This window comes from Podarcis vaucheri (assembly GCF_965113315.1).
Source record: "Podarcis vaucheri genome assembly, chromosome: 3".
NCBI lineage: Eukaryota > Metazoa > Chordata > Lepidosauria > Squamata > Lacertidae > Podarcis > Podarcis vaucheri.
Window position 1 is genome coordinate 119,335,686 of NC_138761.1, and position 24,402 is coordinate 119,360,087.

The window sequence follows — 24,402 nt, forward strand, 5'->3', positions numbered from 1 at the left end:
CGATGGGGTGAGCTCCCATTGTTCGGTCCCAGCTCCTGCCAACCTAGCAGTTCGAAAGCACGTCAAAGTGCAAGTAGATAAATAGGTACCGCTCCGGCAGGAAGGTAAACCATGTTTCCGTGCGCTGCTCTTGTTTGCCAGAAGCGGCTTAGTGATGCTGGTCACATGACCCGGAAGCTGTCTGTGGACAAACGCTGGCTCCCTCAGCCTCTAGAGCGAGATGAGCGTGCGACTGGACCTAGTGGTCAGGGGTACCTTTACCTTTACCTTTTACTTAAAAGTCACACACTGCTCTGCACCTTTCTCCTCTGTTGCTGGCATCTGTCAAGACGGGAGTTGAAAGCCGGTCAGTAGTAACTCACAAGGTGTTGGTGAAGTTTACTCTTTATGCAAAGGAACAAAACAGCTCCAGCCTAGTGAGCACAGCAACTGTTCCCAGTTGGTCATCCCCAATGAAACAGTTGTGAGGACTGGAGGTCTACGGCTCTAAGTCTTCTCCTCCCACTGGTCCTTCCAAAGCAACCTGAGACTTTGTCACTTTGCCTGTCTTTGCTCCACCCTCTTCATACCTCTGTGGGTTCTGGGAGACTGGAGTGGGGGCTGGTCACAGCAGGAGGGGAAGACTCCCTGGATTCTTCAGCAGCCTGCCTCATCTCTGTCTCTTGGCCCCACTCCTTTCCAGCTTCCACTGCTGTCTCTGATTCTGGGCTGCTCTCTGCCACAGCCTCTTCCTGCTCAATAAACCCTGTTACCTCTTCAACTTCTGACATCTTCTCCTCCCAGTCTGCTTCCTCTTCTCCTTTTGACCACTCATCGTCGTTGCACCACCAATCCCCTGGCTCTGAACCTCCTTCCCTTGAGGGGTCTCCAGTTGATGCCTCCCAACACCCCACTATTCTGTGACAGCATCCATCTGCCTTGAGAGACAATGGAATGTGCTTCAGGGGGTAAAGTCAAACCACTGAAGAATCACAGCGCCTGCTGTGGCAGCAGAGGTCCGTAACTCATAACGGTTGCCTCCTGCATTGTTTTCGCTGTGTTAGCAGCCCCAAAGTGACCTCTCTGGGGCACAAGCCTGGGCAGTGTGTATGGAAGTCCTGCACTGCCCAGAAGACAAGACCCCCCTCTTGGTCTCACTAATGCGGTCCAAAAGAAAGCAGAGCGATACATTTGGCACCAGCTTAGCTGCAGGAGTTGCCGGAAGGAGGTGTACAAGACGCCATCCAACCATCTTAGGAACTCCACTCCACACTTGTGTAGGGTTCACTCATTGGCCTTTTCTTCTCCTGAAGATGTCCCACAAGGCAGTGGGTAATCTTGACTCATTTTTTAAACAGCAGAATCACAAAGAAATGAACTTGGTTGATGTTTTGCAGTCATCATAATGGTGATTTATTTATTTTTTTGGCAGATATATGTCTGCATATGTATGTGTGTGTGTATTTGTTAATATGTTCCACTAATTACAATGCCACCCACTGAAAGTCAGCATGGAAGTTTGAGAGCCTGAAGTTTCCTTCCCCTTGAGAAGGAACTGTGATTTATTCTCTGTCAAATGCCAAGCTTTCAATGTTCTGCCAAACACTTTCTCGCCCATCTCTGGTTGTTTGTCCTCTATAATTTGCGATGCTGCAACTTGTTATTTCTCTAAAAGCACTGAGCAGGCGGACATGCATTTTATGCTTCTGAATTACTAGATACCGGATGGCAAATAACAAACCGGGTGCCATCCTGAATGGCCTGAAACTGCAGTGTTAGGACTGACCCCCCCAAAGCAGTCCATAGAACCCTCCTCTTCTAGGCTGCCACTGTAAGCCCATTGCCCGCCCTCAATTGCAGCCTGGCCATTTCCCATAAGGTACAGCATTCCATCTCTTCTGTGATGGCCTGGGATTCGGACTCGAAGGCTGAACCTGAGGGATCCAAGCCTGCACAAGATTCCCCACCTCCAGAACCAGCTGAGCCACAGCTGGGGCATGAGGTCCAGCTGAGCCACGGCTGGGTCCTCACCTGCGCTGGATCCTCAGGTGCAGGCATCAGCTGAGTCTGCTCTGGCTCCTGAGGTGATGGAGGACCCATTGCCTGCAGGGGCTCCACTCTCAGCCCCGTCAGGAGAAGAGGAGGTTGCCTCTGGGTCCGGTAACCCTCCAGCCTCTCCTGAGCTGCAGAGGCTCAGGGCAGAGAGGCGGAGGGAACTAAGTTCCTGCAGGAGGAGTGCTTGCCTCCAGGTCAGGAGAAGCGAGTCACCTGTGGACCGGGGCCGCCCTATGCCTCGGGGCAGATAAAAACTGGCCAGCCCCAGTCCCAAGCTGCGGGAGCAACATTGTTGGTTGCTAGTTCCTGCCTGAACCCTGTCCTGCTTTCCTGCCTGAGCTCCTGACCTGCCCTGGCTCCCTGATTGCATGCCTGTTCCTGACTTCACCTGACTCCCTGCCCTGCACCCAGCTTCAGCTACTATGGACTGCCTCCATGTTGCACCTTTGACCACGGACCGGACTTGGACCTCACCTGTCGGGTAACCCACGGGACCAGCACACAAATCCAATAAATGGATGAATGAATGAATCTTTGGCCCCCAGTGAATTAATGGTTTGTTGCCCTCTTAAGTACAACCATAGGCTACAATCTCCCCCCAATCCTTTTCCTTTGACCTTGACCTGGGATGGAGGATCTGTGGTCCTCTGGATATTGTCACATACCCTCCAACATTCCTCAGATGAAAGTAAGTTCATTTCTCGCTTCCCCCCAACTGACCCACTTTAACCCCCCCGTTTTTGTCTCCCCCCCCCCACCGCATAGCATCTCCTGACAGAGGAAGAGCAAGTGCCACCACCATTGAACCAATGGGACACAGCACAAACACCCCTCCCTCCTCCCAAGAAAACCCCTTAATCCCATTTTTAAAAAATAAAAAAATATTTGGTAGGGTGGCCATATTTTGAAGAGAAAAAAGAGGACACAGAGGACTCTCATTTTAAACGCCCCTACCATATGTAAAAAGCAGACACATCACCTTGCCAACAAAGGTCCGTGTAGTTAAAGCTATGGTTTTCCCAGTAGTGATGTATGGAAGTGAGAGCTGGACCAGAAAGAAGGCTGATCGCCGAAGAATTGATGCTTTTGAATTATGGTGCTGGAGGAGACTCTTGAGAGTCCCATGGACTGCAAGATGATCAAACCTCTCCATTCTTAAGGAAATCAGCCCTGAGTGCTCACTGGAAGGACAGATCGTGAAGCTGAGGCTCAAAGACTTTGGCCACCTCATGAGAAGAGAAGACTCCCTTGAAAAGACCCTGATGTTGGGAAAGATGGAGGGCACAAGGAGAAGGGGATGACGAGATGGCTGGACAGTGTTCTCGAAGCTACCAGCATGAGTTTGACCAAACTGCGGGAGGCAGTGGAAGACAGGAGTGCCTGGCGTGTTCTGGTCCATGGGGTCACGAAGAGTTGGACATGACTAAACGACTAAGCAACACCAACCATATGTAGGCCATAGAAGCTGTGATATATTGCTGAGGGGGGCAGGAGAAGAGAAGAGGAAAGCAGGTCTTCAACCACCATCCAGAAAGTGGTCCCTTTACCTTTACATTATAATCAGGACTCCTTATGCTCTGCTCAGCTTCCCCTTTCTTTCTGCACAGAGCGGCTCTGTCCTCTGTCTGCCTTTCAGTGCCAGCACACCACACAGGGCTGGGCCGCAGTGGCCGCAGCCTCTCATTCTTGCCCGCTCTCCAGCAGCCGCTATGAGCTGCCCAAGAGAGGAGGCCAGCCATGGCAGCCATGGAGAGATAATGGAGAGGCAAGGGGATGCTCCTTCACAGCCACAGCTGCCGTTGTCACTTGGGACAAGCGCTGTCTCCTCCTCCCCCCTGATCACCTTAATGCCACCCAGAGGAAACTGCTTAGCAGTGAATTACACCACTGGTCCATCTAGGTCAGGATTGTCTACACCGCCTGACAGTGGTGCTCTGGGGTTTCACAAAGGGGACGTCCCCATCCTTTCCTGGTGCTGCTGCGGATTGGACCCGGGGCTTTCTGCATGCAAAACAAGTGCAGGGAAAGTTAGCCAGTCTAGATACAGTCCCAGGTAGAAAGATGGACAGGGAGGAAGGCAGGTGGCAGCAGAAGCACAAGAGGAAAGTGAAGCAGTAGAGGTTCTGGCTTTCAGAAGACACGTCTTGAATAAGTGGCTCGATGGGGGGAAGGCAGGGAGCCTGGGAGCCTGTTTCCAGCGCAGAGAGCACGGCAGATTGACGTTGATGAAAAGCACCAGGATTTAAGGAGTGGGGCGGCGTGATCCTAGGCGAGAGGAGCGAACGAGAAGTGTACCGAGGGCATTCTGCATTGATTGGCGAGATGAGGTACAGTGGGAAGGAAGGCCAGCCAGGGGAACTTTACAGTAATCCAGAGCAGACATGACTTGAGTGCCAATTAGGTACAAATGCAACGCCTGGTTTCCAGGATTCATCAACGAAAGAAAGAATTCTTGACTTTGATTATGGACGGGGGTGGGGGGGGGAGATGACTCTTTTGTTTCAGCTTTTAGATGATTGCAGGACCCATTTTCCCAGTCAAGGAGTGCAAAAAAGTATTTGGATTTCTCCTTTTGCTGCAGATTGAAGCTGAGCTGTGCCCCCCCACACCACCGCCCCCCAAATGTGCCCCATTTAGCATCCTTCTTCGCCTTCCATTTCGAGGGATGCACGCCGACCAATGACTCTGAATACCAATTCTTCAGCTGATCTCTAAAAGTTTCTTTTGACAAATATTGTCTACTTAAACCATCCCCGGCAACACACACACACACGGTCCAATTAATTGTGCCTTTGCTGAATCTAGATGGGGGTGCCTTCCTGCTGTGGTCGGCTGTGGCAAGAGAAACAATCCCCTCTCCAGATGGCTGTAAAGGTTAGCAAGGAATTTATTCGTGGCTATGTATAAAACAGATTGGCTCCCCCCTCCCCCCATATTAGAGGGAATAAAAGCAACCACATAACTTCTAAGCCCACACACAGAGTGCAGCGTTGCAATGTAGCTTGGGTGTTACAGAAAAAGCGGAGAATGCCAAGCTGTTACGCAGGAGTCTGATGCATCACACTATGTGGCCTCTAGCTCAGGCTGCTGCATTAGCCAGAATAAGAAGAAGAGTTTGGATTTGATATCCCGCCTTTCACTCCCTTTAAGGAGTCTCAACGCGGCTAACATTCTCCTTTCCCTTCCTCCCTCACAACAAACACTCTGTGAGGTGAGTGAGGCTGAGAGACTTCAAAGAAGTGTGACTGGCCCAAGGTCACCCAGCAGCTGCATGTGGAGGAGCGGAGACTCGAACCCGGTTCCCCAGATTACAAGACTACCGCTCTTAACCACTACCCCATACTGAATAAGGGGGTGCAGGACTAGCATTTTCCAAATGCAACCCCCGCTTTGCTTGTCACTCTATGCTCGGTTTCCCCTACACTCCCACAAACTAGGAACTGTGCTCAGCTTTAGGTAAAGCTACACACCATGCCCTCTTCTGGAGAGAATCAGAACCACTGCGCACTCTTGCCTATGATTTCTGATTGGTCGAGGAGCCAGAATCTAGTACTAAAAGGGTTTTAGAACTGATTCAAGAATTTGGTCAGGTTGCAGGATTTAAACTGAATAAGTTAAAAACCAAGGTTTTAGTGAAAATTTTAACACCGACTGAGAGAGAGAGGTTTCAGAATGAGACAGGATTGACAGTGGTTAAGAAAGTGAAATACCTGGAGATTAATATAACAGCAAAAAATGGGAGTTTATTTAAAGACAACTATGAAAAATGCTGGGCCAAAGTGAAAAAAGATTTAGAAATTTGGTCAAACTTGAAGCTTTCACTGCTGGGTCGTATTGCTGCGATAAAAATGAATGTTTTGCCTAGAATGTTGTTTTTGTTTCAAACATTGCAAATTGTGGACAAAATGGATTGCTTCAAGAAGTGGCAGAGAGATATTTCTAGATTTGTCTGGCAGGGCAAGAAGCCCAGAATAAAATTTAAGATATTAACTGATGCAAAGGAAAGGGGTGGATTTGCCCTGCCAGACTTTAAACTTTATTATGAATCAGTAACTTTTTGCTGGTTGAAAGAATGGCTGCTTCTTGAAAATACAGACATTTTGGATTTAGAAGGTTTTAACAACGTATTTGGATGGCATGCATATCTGTGGTATGATAAAGTCAAAGCACATACAGCATTCAAGAATCATATTGTTAGGAAAGCATTGTTTAATGTCTGGATAAGATATAAGGATTTACTGGAAAACAAAACCCCAAGGCGGTTGTCACCGATGAAAGCAAAAGCACAGAAAAAGCTCAATATGGAGGCCAAGTGGCCGAAATATTGGGAAATTCTGGAACAAGAGGGAGATAGACTGAAATTGCAGAGTTTTGAGAAACTAAAAAACAAAGTGCGAGATTGGCTTCATTATTATCAGATAACGGAGGCATATAATTTGGACAAGAAAATTGGTTTCCAGGTGGAAAAATCAAAATTAGAAACAGAATTGTTAGAACCCATGACAGGGTGAGCTCCCGTTCCTCGGTCCCTGCTCCTGCCAACCTAGCAGTTCGAAAGCACGAAGTGCAAGTAGATAAATCTGGTGGGAAGGTAAACAGCGTTTCCATGCGCTGCTCTGGTTCGCCAGAAGTGGCTTAGTCATGCTGGCCACATGACCCGGAAGCTGTACGCCGGCTCCCTCGACCAATAAAGTGAGATGAGCGCCGCAACCCCAGAGTCAGTCACGACTGGACCTAATAGTCAGGGGTCCCTTTACCTTTTTTAAAAACCAGCAAATAAACAAGGAAAAGGTCATATAGCGTCTCCACTTTCAATCCATAGTGTCTTTTCCACAGTTCGTTTACAATCGGTATGAGACACTATTGTCGTTGGGACGCGGGTGGCGCTGCCAATCAGAAGGTCAGTGGTTCAAATCCCAGTGACGGGGTGAGCTCCCGTTGCTCTGTCCCAGCACCAAAAAGGACAAACTGCAGAACAACTTGCAATCAAAGAATAGAGCAAGCACAGCTCTCGTGCAGCATATGGTAAGGTTACCAGATTTTTTCCAATGAATCCGGGGACACTTTTCAACTTCCTACTAAATAGATGGATTTTGTCAGGGGGCTGATTTGTAAATCCGGGGACTGTCTCTGGGAAACGGGGATGTCTGGTAACCTTAGCATATGGCATGTCTGAAAAAGAGTTTTCCCCTTTAAATGACAGAAGTTGAGGGATTTCTCTCCACTCCCAACCTAGATTTCTCCCTATAGCATTTGTGTGCAGCACAGAATCCTGAATCTGGCAAGGCTTTCTTTCTGAGCCTGTTCTGTTACTCAAATTGTTTTGGCTTAAAATGTTAGTTCCCCCAGGCATCCTCTTCCTGAGCATATATAGGAATGCCAACTGAATGATATCCAAGAAACAATGATGTCTCCCTCCCTCTCTCCCTCCCTCCCTCCCTCTCTCTCTCTCTCTCTGCGTTAGCATGATGGTTCTGAGATCAAGGAGCACGTTTAATAATTGGTTTCTAAACTGAACATTTTGTTGTTTCATTGGATTCCTGAGCATTGTCAGGTACAAGGCTATTAGTGTGTGTGTGTGTGATATGCTGAAGATATACATCTTTATCCTGGCCTTTGACACACACTCTCTCTCAATATATATTTGGACCCACCCTATTCTTGTACAGTGGTACCTCAGGTTACATACGCTTCAGGTTACATACGCTTCAGGTTACAGACTCCGCTAACCCAGAAATAGTACCTCGGGTTAAGAACTTTGCTTCAGGATGAGAACAGAAATCATGCTGCGGTGGCAGCGGGAGGCCCCATTAGCTAAAGTAGTGCTTCAGGTTAAGAACAGTTTCAGGATAAGAACGGACATCCGGAACGAATTAAGTATGTAACCCGAGCTACCACTGTAACCGTAATTTGTTTTAAACTGTTCTGATATTGTATTTAAATTCATTGCAACCTGCCCTGGACCTCATGGCGAAAGAATAACTACTAACTGAAAGAATAACGACTAATACAGTCATACCTCGGGATACAGACGCTTCAGGTTGCGTATTTTCGGGTTCTGGACTTGTCGAAATCTGGAAGTACTGGAACAGGTTACTTCTGCATTTCGGGGGTCGTGCATGCGCAGAAGTGCTAAATCACACTTTGCGCATGCGCAGAAGTGCCTAATCGCAACCCGTGCGTGCGCAGACATGCAGCTGAGGGTTGCAAACGCTGTGGGTTGCAAACGTGCATCCTGCACGAATCACATTCACAACCCGAGCATCCACTGTACTACAGAACCACCACCACCAAAGGAAGACTTGCTTCCCTTGTGAGCTGAGAGACTTCCAGCTCCCTTGCATCAGAGAACAAAGTCAAGGAGAGCCTAAGGTGAGGGAAGGAAATCCCACCTGAATCATCCTGACACCATAGGAACTTTTCTGCCTTGATTCAAAACTTGGATATGAACTTTATTGTGCTATGACAAAGGAACAGATTTGGGGAGAACTTCTCATCCTTAAAGGTAAAGGGACCCCTGAGCGTTAGGTCCAGTTGTGGCTGACTCTGGGGTTGCAGCGCTCATCTCGCTTTATTGACCGAGGGAGCCGGCGTACAGCTTCCGGGTCATGTGGCCAGCATGACTAAGCCGCTTCTGGTGAACCAGAGCAGCGCACGGAAACACCGTTTACCTTCCCGCTGGAGCGGTACCTATTTATCTACTTGCACTTTGATGTGCTTTCGAACTGCTAGATTGGCAGGAGCAGGGCCGAACAACGGGAGCTCACCCCGTTGCGGGGATTCGAACCACCGACCTTCTGATCGGCAAGCCCTAGTCTCTGTGGTTTAACTCACAGTGCCATCCGCGTCCCCTTCTCATCCTTACTGGAGGTAAAAACCAACCCGATCACCTCTGCAAAGGCCATTTCTCACTCTTGTCAAAGTGATGGGGGACAGATCTTACAGAAGCTGTGCATTGCAGCCAGTGGCGTAGCGTAGGGGGTGCAGGGGGGGCCGGCCGCACCGGGTGCAACATCTGGGGGGTAGGGTTAGGGGGCGCAAATCCACGGGTTAGGGGGCGCAAATTACTTGCCTTGCCCCGGGTGCTGACAACCCACGCTACGCCACTGCTTCCACTGTCTCCTGCAGCTTGGTCAAACTCATGTTGGTAGCTTTGAGAACACTGTCCAACCATCTCGTCCTCTGTCGTCCCCTTCTCCTTGTGCCCTCCATCTTTCCCAACATCAGGGTCTTTTCCAGGGAGTCTCCTCTTCTCATGAGGTGGCCAAAGTACTGGAGCCTCAGCTTCAGGATCTGTCCTTCCAGTGAGCACTCAGGGTTGATTTCCTTCAGAATGGATAGGTTTGATCTTCTTGCAGTCCATGGGACTCTCAAGAGTCTCCTCCAGCACCAGAATTCAAAAGCATCAATTCTTCAGCGATCAGCCTTCTTTATGGTCCAGCTCTCACTTCCATCAGTGGCGTAGCGTGGGGGGTGCAGGGGGGGGCCGGCCGCACTGGCCGCAATATCTGGGGGTTAGGGTTATGGGGCGCAAATCCACGGGTTAGGGGGCTTGCAAATCCACGGGTTACTTGCCTTGCCCCGGGTGCTGACAACCCACGCTACGCCACTGATTGCAGCAGCCCGCCTGAGCTCATGAGAAAGGGAAGGGGGAGCACTCCTTTGCAACCTAGGAGGCTGAGGTTGTGGGGGAACTTTCATCTGACTTTCTCCAAAGGGGTCTGTCCCAATTGGCATCTGGGGAAATGTGCCAGGGGAGCTTTAAATAACGTTGACTGGGAAGGCCGCTATTTTCTCCTTGGCCCGCAGCTGCTTTCTCATTCCTTGCACACATGCACAACAAATAACCGCCATCTGTATTCCAGATGGCACAACAGCAATGATCTCATCACACACATCAACCTTTAGTGCAATGCCAGTAATTTGGCAAACTAAAAGAGACCTACCCCGAGTCTTGCCTAGGCAGCCTGCTACATCTTTCCATGCTGAAGCAAATCACTTCGTTTCGCTCAAAGAGCACACAGACCACCCCACCTGCCTGCAATACAGAAGGGTATTTAAACAAGCCATGGAGACAGCCAGCAGCGGCTCTCTTGTCCTTTTTCTTCCTGTACAACTAAGTCTAAAAAAACCTATGGCTAAATAGTTATGCCCCGTAGGGAAAACTCTCTCTCACACACACACTGCTTCCCATCCAAGGTAAATGGAGGTGACTTTTTCACCATCACTTGTCATGGGAAGCCTAGTGTCCAGGTCAATAATAATAATAATTTATTATTTATACCCTGCCCATCTGGCTGGGTTTCCCCAGCCACTCTGGGCGGCTTCCAACAAAACACTAAAATACAATAACCTATTAAACATTAAAAGCTTCCCCAAACAGGGCTGCCTACAGATGTAAAAGTCTGGTAGTTGTTTTTCTCTTTGACATCGGGTGGGAGGGCGTTCCACAGGGCTGGTGCCACTACCAAGAAGGCCCTCTGCCTGGTTCCCTGTAACTTGGCTTCTCGCAGCAAGGGAACCGCCACAAGGCCCTCGGCGCTGGACCTCAGTGTCGGGGCAGAACAATGGAGGTGGAGACGCTCCTTCAGGTATACTGGACCGAGGCCGTTTAGGGATTTAAAGGTCAGCACCAACACTTTGAATTGTGCTCGGAAATGTACTGGGAGCCAGTGTAGGTCTTTCAAGACTGGTCAAGGGAAGTAATAGTACCTGTCTATTCTGCCTGGGTCAGACCACACCTGGAAAACTGTGTCCAGTTCTGGGAGCCACAATTTAAGAAGGATGTTGACAAGCTGGAACAACCAGCTGCACCAATATAAGATGGGGGGAAACCTGACTTGCGAGTAGTACTAAATTGACAAGGATCTAGGGGTCTTAGTGGACCACAAGCTTAACATGAGTCAACAGTGTGATGCAACAGTGGGGGGGGGGGGGAAGCAAATGCTATTCTAGGTTGAATCAACAGAAGTATAGTGTCCAGATCAAGGGAAGTAATAGTACCACTTTATTCTGCTTTAGCCAGACCACACCTGGAGTCCTGTGTCCAATTCTGGGAGCCACAATTTAAGAAGGATGTTGACAAGCTGGAACATGTGCAGAGGAGGGCAACCAAGTTGATCCAGGGTCTGGAAACTAAGCCTTATGAGGAATGGTTGAGGGAGTTGGGTATGTTTAGCCTGGAGAAAAGGAGACTGAAAGGAGATATGATAACCATTTTCAAATATCTCAAGGGCTATCACATGGAGGATGGAGCAAGCTTGTTTTCTCCTGCTCCGGAGGCTAGGGCTCGAACCAATGGCTTCATGTTACAAGAAAGGAGATAATAATAATAACAACCAGGAAGAACTTTCTGAAAGTCAGAGCTGTTTGACAGTGGAACGGACTCCATTGGAAGGTGGTGTTCCTTCCTTGGAGGTGTTTAAGCAGTGGTTGGGTGGCCATCTGTCATGGATGCTTTAGTTGAGATGCCTGCATTGCAGGGCGTTGGACTAGATAACTCTCAAGGTCCCTTCCAACTCTACAATTCTATGATTCCAAGTTTCATTCTAATAACCCCAAATCCCTCACATATGATTTCTATGGAGAGCCTCTACAAAAAGGGAGTGTACAGATGTTTCGGGTCCTGTAGCATCAACTGGGTTGGGCTGGGGATGGCAAGATCTCCTAGAGGAGGAACCTGAAGCTGGGCATGAGGAGAACTTGAGCAGTGACTTGGGAGAGGGCCCCGCCATATCGCTGCTGGATGACACAGACGGGAAAGGGGAGCCACCTAAGTTGGTCCCTACTCTGTCCCCTGACAATGAGGTTTCCATGGCAGCTGAGGAGGTGACCGGTAAACTGGCAGCGCCAGACAGATTGGAATATGTGGGAGAGTGGACTGAGGTTCCATCTCTAAGGACACACTGCCAACTGCGACAGCGTAAACAGACCTGGCCGCCACAGCCACCGCTCACAGGAGTGCATATTTGCAAGCTTGGTCTTCTCACTTGGATGGAAGAACTACATCAGGGGTCAGTCAACTTTTCCAGCAGGGGGCCAGTCCACTGTCCCTCAGACCTTGTGGTGAGCCGGACTATATTTTGAAAAAAATATATGAACGAATTCCTATGCCCCACAAATAACCCAGAGATGCATTTTAAATAAAAGAACACATTCTACTCATGTGATAACACCAGGCAGGCCCCACAAATAACCCAGAGATGCATTTTAAATAAAAGGGCACATTCTACTCATGTAAAAACACATGATTCCTGGACCGTCCGCAGGCCGGATTTAGAAGGTGATTGGTTCAGATCCAGCCCTCAGGCCTTAGTTTGCTTACCCATGAACTACGTGAATGATCAATCCAGCCCGCCCTTCAAAAGAGGGGCAGGAGACACATGTCTGGTGTTGGGGCAACCTATTGGTTGTGTGGCAAGTCCCCTCCCCCCATGTGAAATGAAGACACCGGACACATTATTTAAGGTTAATGGGCGTAAAAGGCCACAACTTTATTGATTACAGGAATTGGAAGGTATTGGCCTTAGGCATTGGCTCCTATCGACTACCCGGCATGGAGACCGGGAAGGGTTATCCACCAGCCGTGGGAGTCTTGTTGAAGTACGCCAACTAGGATCCCACAGGTGTCACCGCTTGGGGGCGTGCCGTAGGCCCTCACCTCCCTAGGTTTTGGACAGGGCAACGCCCCCCGGAGTCCTCTACCGGACTACCCTTTTCATTGGGGGAAGGTGATGGCACTTCCTTCCCCCCTTCATTTGCAATTACCCCTGCCAATGCCTAACCGCCAATACCGAGGAAGTTGTGATGTTTGCTACGAGGTAGGCGAAAAAACCAAATGGCTGGTGCCAATTCGCCAAGTGGAAAAAATCCTACCAGGCCCCTTGCGGCGACCAACCAGAGTCCATAGCAAGGTCAAAGCTAGCTAAGCCTAAGGCAGTGTTTCCTAACCCTGGGTCTCCAGCTGTTTTCGAACTACGATTCCCATCATCCCTGACCACTGGCCTTGCTAGCTGAGGATTATGGGAATTGTAGTCCAAAAACAGCTGGAGGCCCAAGGTTGGGAAATGCTGGCCTAAAGGGTGGGTGGGATGGGAAAACCAGGCAGCTGGAACGGGGCAAAGAGGGCAGTCCCTGGGCGTACTGGCCTTAAATGGGCTAGGCCACGCCTCCCCAGCCAACCGATTGGCGGGCCGGGTCGTAGGCATGCCCAGGGATTCCCTCGTTCTCGCGGGGGCTAAGAGCCAGCCCCCGCATGTGTGGGAGGGGTGGTGGACCCGCAACCCCACCTCCTCTCCAGCTCGGAAGTGGCTTTATCTCTTAGTCATGTATCTTAGAGCTCTCTCTTAGATTTATGAATTGTGTATTTTGTACTCTGGGCTAATGCTTAGATAGTGTGCTGACTTCTTGAATAAAATTTCTGGATTTCCTTCAGCAGAGAACTCAGAGTAGAATGATAGAACGACAGAATCTTAGAGCTGGAAGGGACTCACAGGTCATCTAGTCCAACCTCCCGCAACGCAGGAATTTTAGCTAAAGCATCTATGATAGATGGCCATCCGACCTCTGCTTAAAAACGTCCAAGGAAGGAGAGTCCACCACCTCTCGTGGGAGTCTGTTCCACTGTCAAACAGTCTTACTGCCAGAAAGCTTTTCTGAATGTTCAGTTGGAACCTCCTTTTCTGTAACTTGAAGCCACTGGTTCAAGTCCTATCCTCCAGAGCAGGAGAAAACAAGCATGTTCTGTGTCTGAGAGTGGGAGCCAGACCAATCAGTTCCAGCCAGCATAGCCAACGGTCAGCGATGATGGGAGTTGTAGTCAGCAGCAAATGGAGGGCAACAGGTTCCCCATTCCTGGCATTTTTGGAAAAAATCAAATCAGGAATCCACTCTCCCATATTTGCTGCCACTGCATCCAGTGATGACTGGTACCCAGCAGAACTGGTACGGCTGGAGGCAGGGAGGCAGAGTCAAGCAAAGCCAACCAATTCTAGTTTTGTTCCAATCCTCCTTTGTTGAGTGGCAAAGGCACTGCCATGCCCTGGACTGCAGCAGCCTCCACGAACCACATTACCTGGGACAAGCACACTCATTCACACTGGAATCCTATAGGACTCTAAATTATGGCAACTGAACAGATTATGTGGTGGTACAGATTGATCTAAGGGACGCGGGTGGCACTGTGGTCTAAACCACTGAGCCTCTTGGGCTTGCCGATCAGAATGTCTGCGGTTCAAATCCCCGCGATGGGGTGAGCTCCCATTGCTCGGTCCCTACTCCCGCCAACCTAGCAGTTCAAAAGCACGTCAAAGTGCAAGTAGATAAATAGGTACTGCTCCAGTGGGAAGGTAAATGGTGTTTCTGTGTGCTGCTCTGGTTTCAGTGTTCCGTTGCACCAGAAGCGGCTTAGTCATGCTGCCCACGTGACCCAGAAAAACTGTCTGCAGACAAACGCTGGCTCCCTTGGCCTGTAAAGCGAGATGAGCCCTGCAACCCCAGAGTCGTCTGCAACCGGACTTAACTGTCAGAGATACCTTTACCTTTTTAAGAATAGATTGATCTACCTTCCAGCTGGGGATGCAGGTGGCGCTGTGGGTTAAACCACAGAGCCTAGGGCTTGCCGATCAGAAGGTTGGCGATTCGAATCCCCGCGATGGGGTGAGCTCCCGTTGCTTGGTCCCTACTCCTGCCAACCTAGCAGTTCGAAAGCACATCAAAGTGCAAGTAGATAAATAGGTACTGCTCCAGCAGTAAGGTAAACGCTGTTTCTGTGCGCTGCTCTGATTCTCCAGAAGCGTCTTAGTTATGCTGCCCACATGACCCGGAAGCTGTACGCCGGCTCCCTCGGCCAATAAAGCGAGATGAGCGCCTCAACTCCAGAGTTGTCCGTGACTGGACCTAATGGTCAGGGGTCCCTTTACCTTTACTTTCCAGCTGAGGAACTGAAGCTCAGAGACCATGACACTGGAGGTTAGAAAAAACCTGAGCCGGGATTTGAATCTGGAACTCCCAAGTCCGATAAGTGGTACCTCGGGTTACATATGCTTCAAGTTACATGCGCTTCAGGTTACAGACTCCACTAACCCAGAAATAGTACCTCATGTTAAGAACTTTGCTTCAGGATGAGAACAGAAATCGTGCTCCGGCGACCCAGCGGCTGCAGGAGGCCCCATTAGCTAAAGTGGTGCTTCAGGTTAAGAACAGTTTCAGCTTAAGAACGGACCTCCGGAATGAATTAAGTACTTAACCCGAGGTACCACTGTAGATTATCTGATGGACTATGCTGGTTCTCAGCTGCTTGCTATTAAAAAACCGCTCCCACGACATCAATTGTACAAGTCATATCTGTTGAAAATTGTATTGAATACCATTTCAGCAGAAGGTGGGTTTAAAAAAATAGGTGATCAATAAACCACTTTCTGGTCTCACATGCAGAAGCGGAAGCACCTCACTTCCTAAGGGCTCCTTTGGGAGGCAGGATGAGATGAAAAAAAATGAAATAATAATAATAATAGCAGCATCAGCAGCTTGCCAGACCTCCAACAAAAATTTCTCTTTTTAAAAGGTTTTCCAGGTTTGATTACATTCCTTATGAGGTCAGAATTACCCTCAGCAAAGTGCTTGGTACTCAAAGGCATTCTTTCCTTTTCCCTCAGGTTGGTGGGGAGGGATTATAACTTTGTTTGCTGTTTGTGTGGCTGCAGCATATTGAGTTGACATTTCCAGAGCGGTATTTACAGAGACTCTGGGATCTTTCTTGAAGGGTAATAGTTAGAGACGAGCCAAACCCACGGGGCAAAATCTCACTGATGGTTTCTGACTGGTTCCAGACCACTGTTTGAACGGGTTATATTTACTTGTACAAGCCGGGCTGGGACTTCAGCTGAAGCAAACTGCAGAGCTGGTCCATGTCTTGAATTCTCAGGAGCAAGTTAAAAATCCAAAACAGGCCGTTGGAGTGGCATACAAAGGATGAACAAGTAAAATCGGTGATGATACATTGGGCAAGAGATGTCGGACATAACATAATGTTTGAAGACTGGGAAAGGTTGTGGAGGAAAGGGGTCAAGTTCACTGCATGTACGGTGATAAAGGAAAATATTATGAAAATGATGTATAGATGGTACTTAACTCCGGTAAAATTGGCAAAGGTATATCATAACAGTGACAATCCATGTTGGAAATGTAAAGAAAAAGAAGGTAACTTTTATCATATGTGGTGGACCTGCCCCAAGATGAAAGACTTCTGGGAGAAGATTTATAATGAACTGAAAAAAATGTTGAAATGTACATCTATTAAGAAACCCAGAGGCCCTTTTTCTTGGAATAACAGGTTTGGAATTGCCCAAGAAAGATGTTAAATGGTTTTTGTATGCCACAACTGCAGCAAGAATTTTGTTAGCGAAGAATTGGAAAACACAAGAAGTACCAACAGTGGAAGATTGGCAGATGAAGCTGATGGATTTTTCGGAGCTAGCCGACCTGACCGGAAGAGTCTGCGACCAGAAGGAGGAGGAGTACCAGGAAGATTGGATGAAATTTAAAGAGTACTTAGTGAAATATGTTAAGATAACTTAATTGGAAAAGCTTGCAAATATTAGATAGGCTTAGGATTTAAATATGTAAGGATATGAATTAAGATGTTTAAAGCTAAATTAGAAAGAATGAAAGATGTTAAGTGATCAAGTTAATTTTTTGAGAAAATTGATTTTTGAAAACTGTTACAATGATATACAATGAAATTCAACCAGGGGGATTTGAGGAAGTCACTTAACAATGTTATTAAGATTGGTTTAATTACAATGAGGATGTTTGTTTGTTTGTTTGTGTTAAAGTTTTTTGGAAAATTAATAAAAAAAATTGGGGGGGGGGGGGAATCCTCAGACTCAATGCATCGAGAAACTATCACAAAGACCAAAAAGGGAAATTTTACTAGATTATCTTTTTCTTGACGTTCCCAACACCTCTCCCCGCTCGGCGACTTATTATTAAAGTACAACCAAGGAAACCAGCGTGAAGATATTTTAGGTGATATTCCTAAGTGTGTGCTAACAGCGCAAGTGTTAAAATAAGGCCCAACAGCAAATTTAAGTATCAGTTTCGTTCCAAAGGAGGAGAACTGGGTTGCAAGGTGCTAATTAGAAAGCTTATTTGCACGCTTGACTTTGTGTGTGTGTATATATATCTGTCCTGAAAGTGCACTCCAGATCATTAACACATTTGGAAGTGGAAATCCTGCAAATATTTCCTCCCAGGAGATAACTATGTTACTTGCAAGTGTGTCTAATGACCGTGGTGCTGGCAAAAAGCTGGACTTTAAAAATACATTTATATAAAGGCCAAGGGGGAGCTAGAAAATAGTAATGAGTAAGTTGTTAAAAATATTTCAGCCAAGGAATAAAACAAGATTCTGTTCAAACCTAAACAAATAAGATTCTATAAAGTATACAAAACCCTTTAAAAGCCAGTATTCCTATTGACATTGTTCCATAATCCATCCTAGTGGGCTGCAAAGATATCTACATTTGCCAAAGACTTCCTTAAATTGAAAACATTCTTCCTTTTCTCATTATACTTTAGCAAATGGACTAACACTCATGATAACTATCTGCTACCTCCGGGATCAGATGCTCTATGGCTATGGCTATGAGTAACCAGTGGGAAACAGCAGCATGTAAGGGCATTTGGCTGAATATGCTCACAAGCATCCCTGTGGCTTCTGTGCCACAGTGGTTTTGTTGTAATATACAGTTACTGACTCACACTTGCGCTTTTTTAAAAAAAGTTTTTTTATTCAAAATTAAAACAAGACATATTATCCAAAAACATATAATCCTTGTCCCCCCCATTTTCCCTCCCTCCCCCCATTCTCCCACCCCCCCCCCCGACTTCCCTCAGTTCCAGTCTTTGGTTTCTCTGAGACTGCTGTTTTCTGCATGTTACAAAGTTGTATAGATCCTCAAACTATTTAGCTGATTCTTATCAATAAAAAGTTTGTGAATGTTTATTCAAAACCTGCCAAGGAGTCCAGTTCGCTTTGTTGCTTCTTCAGATACTTTGTGAAGGGTTCCCATTCATCCTTAAAGTCAGTTATCCTTGTCCCGTAGCTTATCTGTCAGTTTTGCCAGTTCTGCATAGTCCATCAATTTTTCTTGCCATGATTCTTTAGTTGGGGTTTCTTCAGTCTTCCATCCTTGTGCTACCAGAACTCTCGCAGCCGTTGTCGCATACATGAAGATGTTTTCCAGCTTTTTTGGCAGGTCTTTCCCTACAATCCCCAACAAAAATGCCTCAGGTTTTTTAACAAATGTTAAATGGAACATTTTCTTCAATTCATTGTATCTCATTTCTCAAATTTTTAAAATTACATTATAATCCCACCACACATGTTAAAATGTCCCTTCCTTTTCCTTACACTTCCAACATATATTTGAACTAGTTTTATACATTTCCCCTAACCGCACTGGTGTTGTGTACCATCTATACATCATCTTCATGTAATTCTCCTTCAACAGAGAACAATCTGTAAATTTGAAATCAGTTTTCCAATCTTCCATCATAATGTTGTGACATACATCTTGTGCCCATTTAATCATAACTGATTTTACCTCTTCATCTTTCGTCTCCCATTCTAATACTGACTCACACTTGCATGCAAGAAAGAGTTAACTGGAGCCCATAAGTGGCTTAACGGGCTCTGTGCTTGCCCTCCTCCACCCCCTGATTTTTTGGACATTGGGGGACCTCTGGATCCCATCCAAAAAATATTGGGTGGGAGGGACTAAAAGGACTCAGCCCCTCGGAGATGGTGCCCCGATCAGGAACCATGATAACACAGAATTCGCAGCCACAGTGATGCTTGTGAGCATATTCAGCCAAATGCCCTTACAAGCCCCCTCTAGCCTTTCCCACTCAAAGCAGGAAGTTTGGGGACAAAGCTGACATGCTCTATCCCTAGTATCCGGCCCCCACTTTCAAATGCAGGCATAAGACTGTCATTGGTCTTTCAAAATTATTGATATTCTGTAACCGGGGGATATTGGTTTAAAATTGGGAAAGGAGTACAACAAGGCTGTATATTGTCTCCCTGCTTATTTAACTTATATGCAGAATTCATTATGTGAAAGGTTGGACTGGATGAATCCCAAGCTGGAATTAAGATTGCCGGAAGAAATATCAACAACCTCAGATATGCAGATGACACAACCTTGATGGCAGAAAGTGAGGAGGAATTAAAGAACCTTTTAATGAGGCTGAAAGAGGAGAGCACAAAATATGGTCTGAAGCTCAACATCAAGAAAACGAAGATCATGGCCACTGGTCCCATCACCTCCTGGCAAATAGAAGGGGAAGAAATGGAGGCAGTGAGAGATTTTACTTTCTTGGGCTCCATGATCACTGCAGATGGTGACAGCAGTCACGAAATTAAAAGACGCCTGCTTCTTGGGAGAAAAGCAATGACAAACCTAGACAGCATCTTAAAAAGCAGAGACATCACCTTGCCGACAAAGGTCCATATTGTTAAAGCTACGGTTTTCCCAGTAGTGATGTATGGAAGTGAGATCAGGACCATAAAGAAGGCTGATCGCCAAAGAATTGATGCTTTTGAGTTATGGTGCTGGAGGAGACTCTTGAGAGTCCCATGGACTGCAAGAAGATCAAACCTCTCCATTCTGAAGGAAATCAGCCCTGAGTGCTCACTGGAAGGACAGATCCTGAAGCTGAGGCTCCAAGACTTTGGCCACCTCATGAGAAGAGAAGACTCCCTGGGAAAGACCCCGATGTTGGGAAAGATGGAGGGCACAAGGAGAAGGGGACCGCAGAGGACGAGATGGTTGGATAGTGTTCTTGAAGCTACCAGCATGAGTTTGACCAAACTCATGTTTGAAGCTACCAGCATGAGTTTGACCAAACTGCGGGAGGCAGTGGAAGACAGAAGTGCCTGGCGTGCTCTGGTCCATGGGGTCACAAAGAGTTGGACATGACTAAACGACTAAACAGCAACAACAACAACCAGGGGAAACCAGGAAAGGCTTCTAGAAAGCATGACAGAGCAGGGTGGTAGCTATTTATGCTCCGATTTTTGGGGGACACACACCATAAGGAGTCACATGCAGGAGGACAGAAGATCCCTCCATCCATCCCAAAGTGAACTGCAAGCATTGCTAACCCTACCTGCAACAGTGAATACAATCTACCTTTTTTATATAAAAAATCTTTGAGATATTTGTTGACAAACCCTTAAAAACCTTTTTAAAAGAGAGAGAGAGAGAGAGAGAGAGAGAGAGAGAGAGTGCTCCTGAACAGACTAATTGTCAATAACAATGTTTGGGCCTGATAAAGACGAGTGACTGAATAGAGAGTAAGGTAAAGGGATCCCTGACCATTAGGTCCAGTCGTGGCCGACTCTGGGGTTGCGGCACTCATCTTGCTTTATTGGCCGAGGGAGCCAGTGTACAGCTTCCGGGTCATGTGGCCAGCATGACTAAGCTGCTTCTGGCGAACCAGAGCAGCGCATGGAAACACTGTTTATCTTCCCACCGGAGCGGTACCTATTTATCTACTTTCACTGGTGTGCTTTCAAACTGCTAGGTTGGCAGGAGCAGGGACCGAGCAACGGGAGCTCACCCCATCGCGGGGATTCGAACCGCCAACCTTCTGATCGGCAAGTCCTAGTGGTTTAACCCACAGCGCCACCCGTGTCCCATGAATAGAGAGTAGAGTGTTGCATTTGGATATTTCACATCGTCTCATAAAAGAGCACCAAATACTGAGAAATGGATGCAGCACCCCTGCACTCCGAAAGTCCTCCGCTCCACCCCCATTATCCTCCAATTTGGTGAGTGTTAAGGAGGGGAGGTTCTTCTCCACAAGGAGAATGTCCATCAGCTTCTCTACCTCTGGTACACGGTTCTTCTTCTTTTAATAATGTTTCTGCTTAGCTTCCGAAAGGTGTTTTCCGTGAGTGAGAGAAACCTTCAAAAGCTTCTCAAAATACAGTCGCACGCTCCCCACTTCCCCAAGCAGCGAGAGATTCCCCAGGCGGCTTCGCTAGATTTATTTGCTTTTGAATGAGATAGAGCTGGAGACTTCAGGTGTCTTTGCTTGTATATTTGTAAATAAAGCTATTACAGGTGTAGAACTTGAGGCAAAGAGGGTCTCCTGCAAGGCGGAATATTCCCCCAGAGAGCAGCTGCGGTAGCCCGAGAGATGGGCAAATCAGTCAATGTCAGTTTAGCTCAGTGTTTCCTTTTTCCAGACGTAAGTTCAATTCTCCACTTTTCCACAGCATTTTGCAAATGTTTTTTTTTTTATTTAAAAAAGAGTCCCCTTGAAAATTCGTCATCATTATTGCAAAATTCTCCTAAATATACTCAAGTTTCGAGGCAATTTTGCCTAAAATACACATATCTGCAGAAACAACTTTCTCAAATATGTTGCATTTGGTATGTTATTTCAATAATATATGCATGTTTCTGCACACTTTACTTTGGAATAAACATTTGTGTATGTGTTATGTGGCCGGAGAACTGTGTTGCAAAATTTGGAGAAGCGTGAATTCCAAAATTGGTTGGCTATGTTTTGGTCCACATTTCATTTTGAAAGTGCAAATTAGAGAGGCTCACCTTTAAATGAAAATGAAACAATGATGGATTTTTCGGAGCTAGCCGACCTAACCGGAAGAGTCCGCGACCAGGAGGAGGAGGAGTATTAGGAAGAATGAATAAATTTAATGATTATTTAGTTAAATTTGCTAAGTTAAACTAACTGAAAATAGCTTGCAGATACTTAATGGGCTAAGGATTTTATTTATGTTAAGTGATGAAGTAATATGTTTAATTCCATAAGGTGAAGATCTAAGGATGTTAATGCTTAAGTTAAATTTTAAAAAAATTGGGATTTGGAAAACCGTTAAAAGGACATGCAATGAAATTCAACCAAAGGGAAGTGAGAAAGTCACTTAACAAAGTTAATAACTGTAATTTTCAATAAGGCTATGATTTATGTTTGTTTGTCTTGTGTGTTTGTTTGTTTGTTTGTTTGTTTATAATATTGTGAAAACTAATAAAAAATTTTTGGGGAAAAATGAAAATGAAACAAAACGTGAATTGAACTGAGTTTCCCATCCATCTCTTGGTAGCCCCAAAGGCTGCACCACCAATTTGGGCTGACACCAACTAGAAACACACAAATCACACCAACGCACACACTTGCCTACCCTCAGCTGAAGTCTTATTCCTTCCCGCAACCTCTGATGGGTTACCTCATTCAAAGGCCCCCCTTTCAGGATATGGATGACTGTACAGTGTGTACACATCCAATAATAATACGTTTAACACTTGCCCACTTTCATCATGTTATGTGTGGAGTTTTGTACAACATTTATGATGTCTCTGTCATTAGGCACTCTGCCTCAAACATCCATGTCAATGAAGGGGCAGCAAATTCTTAGTTATGGAATTGTTATAATTGGTTATTTGGCTATTTACTGCTGTAATTATTATTATTATTTGTACTGCCAGGGAGGGGAGAGAGGCTTTTGTGAGATTTCTGCTTCAGGTACTGAAATAACTAAACCAGACTTGGGCTCTGTACACCTTGATTTGGGCAGAAGAAATACAATGAGCTGTCCACTTCGGGCAGTAAAATGTTGTGGGCCAATTATCATAGAATCACTGAAATGTAGAGGCGGAAGAGATCGTGAGGGTCACCTTGCAATACAGGAATCTCAACTAGATCACACATGTTTATATTTGTATTTCCATAGGATACACACACACACACACACACACACACACACACCCTACCTATCATGAGACCATCTCCTTGCTATTAGCTCCCAGTGCAGAAACAGCAACCAAACGTCTTGGGACTATTAACCAGCAATCTGTCGAGCCAGAAAACGTCTGGCTAGCATCTGTAACAACACTCTGTGCAAACGATCAACACAATCATAGAAATGCCTGCTGACATTTTCAAAAAAAACTCTATCAGATGTGGGTGTGATAATTTTCTTTACACAGTCCCTGCTGACTTTTCCTTAAGATATGTTCATCCATGCATTTAACCTGCCTGTTTCTAGCGGTTTTTAAAGGTTGTCATTACATTAAGCTGCTTTCCAGCCCATTAGAACAGAAGCTGGTTTCAAGGGAAGGGTTACATACTGTGGGAGCAATCCACCTACTCACTGCGCTTTGAAAGTTCCCATTGGGGAGATGGGGGTTGGTCGCATCCGATGCAACAATTGAGCTCTTCGGAGCTTGGATTAATGTCACTGCGTCATGATGATGCGTTGCTGTTTCGCCCGCTAATTTGCACCAAACCTCCTCTACAAGCTGCTCTGCGTGTTAGTTAGTCTGACTTGAAACCCAGATCAATTATTACATATGAACGTCTCTCAGATAACCTCTCTGAAGCTGCCTGAGTCACTATGATTCAAGTGACTGTCCTTCCTTGAAGAAGAAAGACACGATCCCATCTGTTTTGCTCCCCATTGGCAGGGAAGTAGGGGAGATTGTGTCAGAAAACAGTCAGAGGGGCAATGACTAAGTCCGAGGGGCAATGACTAAGTTTCCCCGGTCATTCCTCTGTTCAAATGTGGCTGATTTTCCTTTCCAATGTAGCACCTCCTTTGTCCCCGTCCTTTCCCCGTAATTACAATGAATAAACTTCAAAATCAACATTGCATGAAGCACAAATTCATGTTGGGTAGGTCTGTTAATATCTACCAGCATTCTTATTAAGGGTGTGCTGGTCCCATGGGTTACCCGAGAGGCGAGGTCCAAGTCTGGTCCATGGTCAAAGGTGCATTGTAGAGGGCAGTCCGTAGTAGCTGAAGCTGGGTGCAGGGCAGGGAGTCGGGTGAAGTCAGGAACAGGCGTGCAAGCAGGGAGCCAGGGCAGGTCAGGCAGAAAAGCAGGACAGGGTTCAGGCAGGAACTAGCAACCAACAATGATACTCCTGCAACTTGGAACTGGGGCCGGCCAGCTTTTATCTGCCCCGAGGCATAGGGTGGCCCCAATCCTCTGGTGACTCGCCTCTCCTGGCCTGGAGGCGAGCACTCCTCCTGCGGGAACTTAGTTCCCTCCGCCTCTCTGCCCTGCGCCTCTGCAGCTCAGGAGAGGCTGGAGGGTTACCAGACCCAGAGGCAACCTCCGCTTCCTCTGACGGGGCTGACAGTGGAGCACCTGCAGGCAATGGGTCCTCCATCACCTCAGGAGCCAGAGCAGACTCAGCTGATGCCTGCACCTGAGGATCCAGCACAGGTGAGGACCCTTCAGGCTCAGGCCCCAGCCCCGGCTCAGCTGGTTCTGGAGGCGGGGACTCCTGTGCAGGCTGGGATCCCTCAAGTTCAGCCTCCGAGTCCGA

At 46.9% G+C, this 24,402-nt stretch overlaps 1 long non-coding RNA gene across 1 annotated transcript in view; it reads right to left on the reverse strand.

Annotated features, from left to right (window-relative positions):
* The window catches only part of LOC309528870, a 111,162-nt gene that overhangs the window by 52,164 nt on the left and 34,596 nt on the right, over window positions 1-24,402 (reverse strand). The gene's annotated exons all lie outside the window — the stretch shown is intronic.